The sequence below is a fragment of the Aplysia californica genome, unplaced genomic scaffold (assembly GCF_000002075.1).
Source record: "Aplysia californica isolate F4 #8 unplaced genomic scaffold, AplCal3.0 scaffold00054, whole genome shotgun sequence".
Classification (NCBI taxonomy): Eukaryota; Metazoa; Mollusca; class Gastropoda; order Aplysiida; family Aplysiidae; genus Aplysia; species Aplysia californica.
In genome coordinates, this window is record NW_004797324.1 from 555,906 (window position 1) to 563,711 (window position 7,806).

Consider the following 7,806-nt stretch of genomic DNA (forward strand, 5'->3'; position numbering starts at 1 on the left):
TTTTTTATCCCCTGCGAATCGGCCTGGTCTTGATTTCTTCTTAAACACAGGAACGTTATTTTGAAAGCGGAGAACGTGGTCTCGATGCGCCTTTTGCCCGCCCAATATCTTGTTGGACTGCGGTGTAGACGACCATGGTTCACATCGCATCTATAACGGGATTTCTTGAACACGGGAAGTTTGACAGCTTAAAATAGTTTTAAATCCCTCAAAACAAATACGAAGCATAAAGTTCTCTACTTGTATTTATTCTTACTCCATTCCATTGTTCTAGAAGACATGGTTTATATAGTAAATAATAGTTGGAAATTAGTTTCTACAAACCATGTGAACTGTCTATGTCTGGCGATATATGAATAGGTATGGTCTGTGGGAGTAAAATTGTCAAAGATGCAGTTTTGGACAGTCTCCTTCTTGTGTCCGTGTAAGTGTTGTGCAGGTTGGGGATATCATAATATTAGGCAGTGTATATGTTATTGATTTTTATCTATATAATATGTATCCATCCATCCATTCATCCATCCATCCATTCATCCATCCATCCATCCATCCATCCATCCATTAATCCATTAATCCATCCATCCATCCATCCATCCATCCATCCATCCATCCATCATTCCAACTATCCATCCGTCTATCTTCTTCTCTCATTCACTCACTCCCAAACTCACTTCAAAACGTTTAGCATTCATAATGTTAAATGAAATAATACTATTTTTATTATGAGAGTGATCTCTTTTTCTTATGCCAAAAAGGTAGTGCACTGGAGAAAGTCAGCACATTTAAAAACCTCTCTTGAATTATTTTTTATTGAGTTGTCAGCGATCTACGCACTGAAGAAAATCTGCTGATAAAGAAGGCGATTGGTGTCTCACCTGTTTGATCTTTGGTTTCTTTGTGTCACATTGGTGTCTAAAAATACACCCTTATCTCTAAAATCATGTAGAAACGCTTACATTGGTAGCTGTCAATACATAACGCCGACTTTTCAGTTTCAAATTTACCTGTTGTCTGTAAGAGTGTCATCGGAAAGATTTTACGTGTCCAAAATAGTGGAAGCTGTTTAACAGATAAAAATTACAACGCTTATTAAATTCATGACCGCAACTTTAGAACCCACCAAAAAAAAAAAAATTAATTAAGAATTTTAATAATGATAATTTTAATGCGAACATAAAAATCTGTTACCAGTTAATCTAGATTGCATTTGCGGGCCATCTATGAGTTTCTATATTTTTTAAGACAAACGTATATAAAACTCTTAATGATCCCAATTGATAGAATTTAGAGCATACAAATATCATTTGTATATAGAATTTGGGTTGTAAAATCCAATCCTGGTGTTAGATTTTCTCTATGAAGTCAGGATTTATAATAAAATACGTCGCAAATTTTTGTCAACCCCTTAAATCTCACTTGCATTTGATCATCAAGAATGCAGTTTATGCTGTTATGTACAGCTTATTGTTTGATACTTTTACAGCCATTCACCTGAACAATTGAGGGCGAAACGAAAACATGAATCACTTTTGAGGCTCTTCTGTACTATGTACTATTTCAGCAGACGTCTCTTCTGAGCATCCAACAGAAATCAGCAATACTGTGATAATCCCAATTCCTGGGTAATTTTTTCCATGGTCATGATATCCTAATGGAGTCTTTCACTAACACAGCGCCAAGGTCTGCCGGAAAGAAGCCAATGCGACTATGAAAGAAAAATATTTTAAGAGACGTCCTTGCCCAAAGGAATTCATTTCATGATTTCATGATGTCATTTCTTCCACTAAGGCCTCATGGGATTTACTCTTGTGACTCACCAAAATTCACACAGATGTGTAAAGTCTGACCAAGCCTTTTTCTCTTGTGAAATCATCTATCTTTCTCATGTGTCATCACACATGATTCTTTAAATGTTAGGTCCAATTAAAATTTCATCTTTCAATTTAATTGACACTACTCACGTTTGGAAATTGCCTTTTCAGTCAAGCTCAGCGTAGACATTGTAGTAACACACCAGAAAAACACCGAACAGGGTGTGGATAGACACATAACCACAAGAACCCATTCACGAAATGACACAACTAAAGGACGTACGCCTTTTGAGTCTTTTCCCGCAAATCAGCCAAATTACTTTGCATATTTAAGTATAGTAGATATAGTTTAAAGCTATGCTGAAAAACAGCCTTATGACAAACATTTATTTAACACGGTTGCCAAGGTAACGTGGGCCACATTGAATTTTATTTCCAATCTTTTTTTAAAATTGTGCTTCTTCTCTACTGTAACTACTCGTCCAAACGCGATCATACTTTGAAAGTAGACTAACTAAAGAACGAAAGGCCCTTTAACAAGATAGAAAGTTGCTTTTGTTTGTTTTATATAATATATATATAATATATATATGCGTGTGTGTGTGTGTATATGTGTGTGTGTGTGTGTGTGTGTGTGTGTGTGTGTGTGTGTGTGTGTGTGTGTGTGTGTTTGTGTGTGTGTGTGTGTGTTTGTGTGCGCGCGTGTGACGACACGGCGGAATCATGCACTCGTCAATTTTTAAGCACATGGAGCTGTTGGTAATATCTTAAACTGTGTTTATTTGTCTTGCTTTTGGTGAAACAAAAGCCCATCTATCTTGACTAGTCGAAGTTGACTAGCTAATACAGGAGGCGGGCGTCACCTAACCTGAGAGGTAAAATCCGCCACAATATGACACCAAAGCCCATGGAAACTGCAAATTTACATTTATTATTTTTTTTGGGTGCGTTTGATGAAAGTGTTTTAGTAAACTCCTCGCAGGAAGTGTTTTAAAGTGGACATAAACGATGTTGAGCCAAATACGAAAAAGAGAAAAAAATTGCCCATTGGCCAGAAAAATACTGATTTCTTTGATTTCATTATTTTGACCAGCGCCTGATTTCACCACGGTGCCTCTCTCTCTCTCTCTCTCTCTCTCTCTCTCTCTCTCTCTCTCTCTCTCTCTCTCTCTCTCTCTCTCTCTCTCTCTCTGTGTGTCTCTCTCTCTCTCTCTCTCTCTCTCTCTCTCTCTCTCTCTCTCTCTCTCACACACACACACACACACACACACACACACACACACACACACACACACACACACACACATACGCGCGCGCGCGTAGTCATATATAGTCCTTTGCTTGATATAAAGGGTCAAAGTGAGGGGGTTACATTTTCATACATATTTAACTTTTGCTAACTTTAAAAAAAGACATTAAGTAACAACCTCAAAAGTCCAGGACTGTAAAGTGTGCTGACAAAATGAGTTACTTCTAGGATTCAAGCCTTATGGAAATAGATATACCGGTATTGATGGTTTTACAATGTATCAGTATGAAATAATAAAAGGCCAGTAATAGCTAAAGAATATGGCATCAATAGAAAATCTACAAATTTGCCCCTAGTGTTGATTTTCTACCAATATCTCCATTTCTGGAATGCGAGATACGAGAAAAAATAACTCATTTTGTCAGCCCATGCCTCAATTGCTTTGTAGTTCGCCTAATTTATCTACAGTTGGTGAAACTTGAGCCTCCTGCATTGAGTGAAAATCAGCATTGTACGAGCCTTTAGACATCAATGTGAGCACTCTCCCCTTCGTTCTTTGAACTTTGTTAGTCCCTTCATGGCATTGTTTTGAAAAGACTTAATATGTTTTGCGTTGACTTTTGAATTCAAGCTTACATCATTTTGGCGCAAGTTATTATATTAATTATGATCGACATACATGAAAGGAGTTTAAACTTTAATATGGTATGTACTTTTTAAAAAATGTGATTTTGGACACAATAAATTGTAAAAAACTTGGTTATTACCATTCTGGAAACAATACAAGTTATTTCCCTTGTTTGGTAAAGCCTATCATTTTTACCTCCCATTAAAAGATCAAGAATCTAACATCATATAAATATGCAAATTCTGAAAAAGAAACTGACCTGATAGACGAAAATTTGGTATCAGCAGATCAAATTTCCATAAGATATGACAAAGTTCGTTGTTCCGCATTTTTCACAGTCGACCAGTGCTATTGATCTTGATCGAATACTAGTGGATTCATTTCAGCCTGCTTTTTCAGTTAGTATATTGAAATTCCGGATGCTCGTGGCCTCCACCGGACTGGCGTCTGCGAGGTAGCGGTCAGACGCCTTGCTATCGCACACAACAGACCCGAGTTCGATTTTCGTGTATGTAAATTTTTTTCCAGTGTGTCAATTTCTAATGTTGTCGTTGGATGTTATTTTGTGGGGTTTTTTTTTTGTTGCTGGCATGCTATATCCTTCTCAGTCCAAGCTGGCTCTGACAGACAAGGTCGAAGCCCGCCTCCTAAAATATCTAAACTGTGTTGATGGGGCGTAAATATCTACGAGGTCTATCCCATAAGTAAGTTTCCCTGTTCTGTAAAATCAACAAAGATTGTTTTTTTTACAGACGTTTATTTTTGTACGTACCAGCATGATTATGACCATGTTTTCTATTCCATATAATAACCGTTGATCTCAGTGCACTATTTCGTCCAATGTAGCCTGCTGCCAAAAGTAGTGACCAAATCCACTTCAGCCAGAGTCCTTTTCTCAGCGTTTTGCTTTGAGCACAATTCCTTCCTCGTTTTCAAATCGTTGCCTCCATAGACCAATAGTTTGTCCGTAAACTTGGCTTGAGGTAAGAACTGTCTGTATTCAGTAGAACTCCATCTCTCTCTTGAGCATCTCTTCGTCGCTTGCCGTCTCTCCCGCCATCAGGGGCTCTATCTCGTGGGTTGTCTTGGTGTAGACGAAGGCGTTGACGAGTTCTTCCCCCATGGCCTCCATGACCACGTGGTCCTTCTTCAGGCCACTGAGAGCGGAAGGGAGGTCACCGGGTACAGGGAGAACGGGTTCTGGCATCTCAAGCTTTTACATGGGAGGGAGGGGAGAGGAGAGGGTGGGTGAAACGTTTGAGAAAAGGAGATTAGAATTGTTTGATCCATCAGGAAGGACTTCAGAGAGGAATTTAAAGCTAACACTGATAACAACTAATTCTCTCTTTAGTCTCCCTGAGTGGACAACACCATCTTTTTAACAAAGCAAATGAGTTAATGTCGTATCAATAATCTGTCTGCTCATACTGACTCATTCTTTGATTTAGTCATGTAGTTAGGCTAAGGTTTGCACACCTGAACGCCGGCGTCTGTGGTGTAGCAGTTGGGCGCTTTATTGTGGAACACAGGAGATCAGAGTTCGATTCCCGAGTGGGGAGAAAATTGTCATCTAGTGTCTTGGTCTTTTTGCTGTGATGTTGAGTCTCTCTCAAACCAAGTTGGCCCTGATAGGAAGCCTGCCTCCTAAATGTATTTTCTAAATTGTGTTGACGGAGGATAAAAAACACTTTCATGGACAAAATTTACAGGCCATAAACGTGTCTGAAAAAAAGACCGAACCAACAAAGTCTCAAAAAGACATCTGGGTTAACAAGAAGCATAATGTTGTTATTCCGAGGACGAATAAGGGAGGTTAATAAGGCGCTGACATGATAAACGAAATGAGTGAAGGAGTAGTGGTTGTTTTTTATATCAAAGATAATGTGGTTTCATCTTTATTCAGTCTACATAAATCTATATTGTAAAGCGTACAGAGCTTACTGTTTAGCAGCAATTCGTTCTATACAAATGTTATCTACATTATATCTATGTATCCATGTATCTATGTATCTATTTATCTATGTATCTATGTATCTATGTATCTATATATGTATGAATCTGCCTATTTATCTATTTATCTATCTATCTGTCTATCTATCTATCTATCTATCTATCTATCTATCTATCTATCCATCTATCTATCTATCTATCTATCTATCTATTATTATTTTTAACACATTATTATTATTATTATTTTTATTATTATTATTATTATTATTATCATTATTATTATCATCATCATTATTATTATTATTAATAATATTAATAATATGATTATTCTTATTATTTTCATCATCATTATTATCATTATTATTGTTATTATTATTATTATTATTACCATCATCATTTACAATTCGTGCCTTGACAGGACGCATGTCACATTGTCATGGGTTTTGTTTTGTTTGTTTGTTTGTTTGTTTGTTTGTTTGTAGTTGTTTTTTCAATACAGAAAGTGGGAATATGCCACCATTCGCATCTTATTCTCTGCTTTCTAAAACAGCACGAATACCCGAGTTGTTTCCTTCTCTCAGAAACCAAGATAAATTAAAAGTTCGACGAAAAAAAAATACTAAGATGTCGTACAGAAAGAAAGCAAACAAGGATTAACAGTACAGATTCTCTCAGTACTGAAAGTCAAATCTGTACCCTATAGGTACGTCCCTATTGGGTGGTTGGTTGAAATTCTCTATGCGGCGTGCAACAGACATTTGTCAGGATGGTCTGACAAACTGGATCTTTAATGTTCTCCAGCATGGTGATTGTAAGACCCATTCTATTCCCAGCAAGTTGGCCTACATTTTAAACCAAATTATAATGGCCATCTTTTTTTTCCTTTCTAAAACTGTGCCGACTACTTTGACGTGTCTTGTGACCCCCCATCCCCTCCACGCCCACACACACACACACGCACATATCCCATTTACTGCATGCTTTCCCTTACTTTCTCTCAACAAACACACTATCAAACTAAAAAAAAAAGAACAAACCATCATACTTTTCTTATGATTCCGTCTATTCCAGCGGCCACAATGGAAGGGAAGACGAGATAGGGGTTAGCCTGAGGAGACGCCAGTCGGTATTCACACACGGGGTTGTCTTCCTTTCCTCTCAAACGGAGGCACTTGGTTTTGTCGTTCCACCCGTAGTTGAAATAACTTGGGCATGCTTCAAAACGTTTAAGCCTGGGTTATAACAGATTATGTTAAGTAATTGTAATCTTAATGATGATAGTTATGATGGCAACAATGATAACGACGACGACGACGACGACGACGACGACGATGACGACGACGTGACGATGATGATGATGATGATGATGATGATGATGATGATGATGATGATGATGATGATGATGATGATGATGGTGGTGGTGGTGGCAAAAGCATCTAAAATCACCTGAGTATTCGGAATTAAGTAAACAAAGAATTAAAAACCAGGGGATTGATTTGACCTCACCTCTGCTCCTCTTTATTTGCGGGCGTTATTCAAAAGGCTCAGAATTTTTGTCTAATGCAGATATGGTCTATTTGATTTTCAGTGAGTTCATCTAGTGTGCACGAAGTAAGTTTATAGATACCTTCGTGTATTCCAACAGCAACAAGGATATTCAGTTGACACATCTAAATTTACCTTTAATCGTAGTTACTTATTTTCCAACTCCATACTAGCCCATAGTATTTTCTTTTTCTTCATTTGTGTCCCCAACTTTTGCATTCACATTACCTATTACAAAAAGTATAAAATAATAGAAGCAACAGAATGTTATTTCTTAGGAGACTGCTAAGGATATCGTGGAAGGAAAAGAAATCAAATGCGATAGTGTTTGATGAAGCCCACGTGGGACGTTCAATGTTAAAAGCAATCAGGAAACGACAAATGCAGTTTTTGGGACACCTGAATAGATATAAGAGTCTTGAAAATCTAGCTCTCATTGGCAAAATGTAAGACAAACGAGGCCCAGAACAACCTACTTAGGGAGCCTAAACAAATGGGTAACGGGGAAAGATCAGGGAAATTTAGCTTTTTTAAAGAGCATCCGAGAAAAGGAATGAATGGAGAACCATGATGGACGGTGTCTGTCGCAGATCTGGCCCTGGATGATGATGATGATGATGATG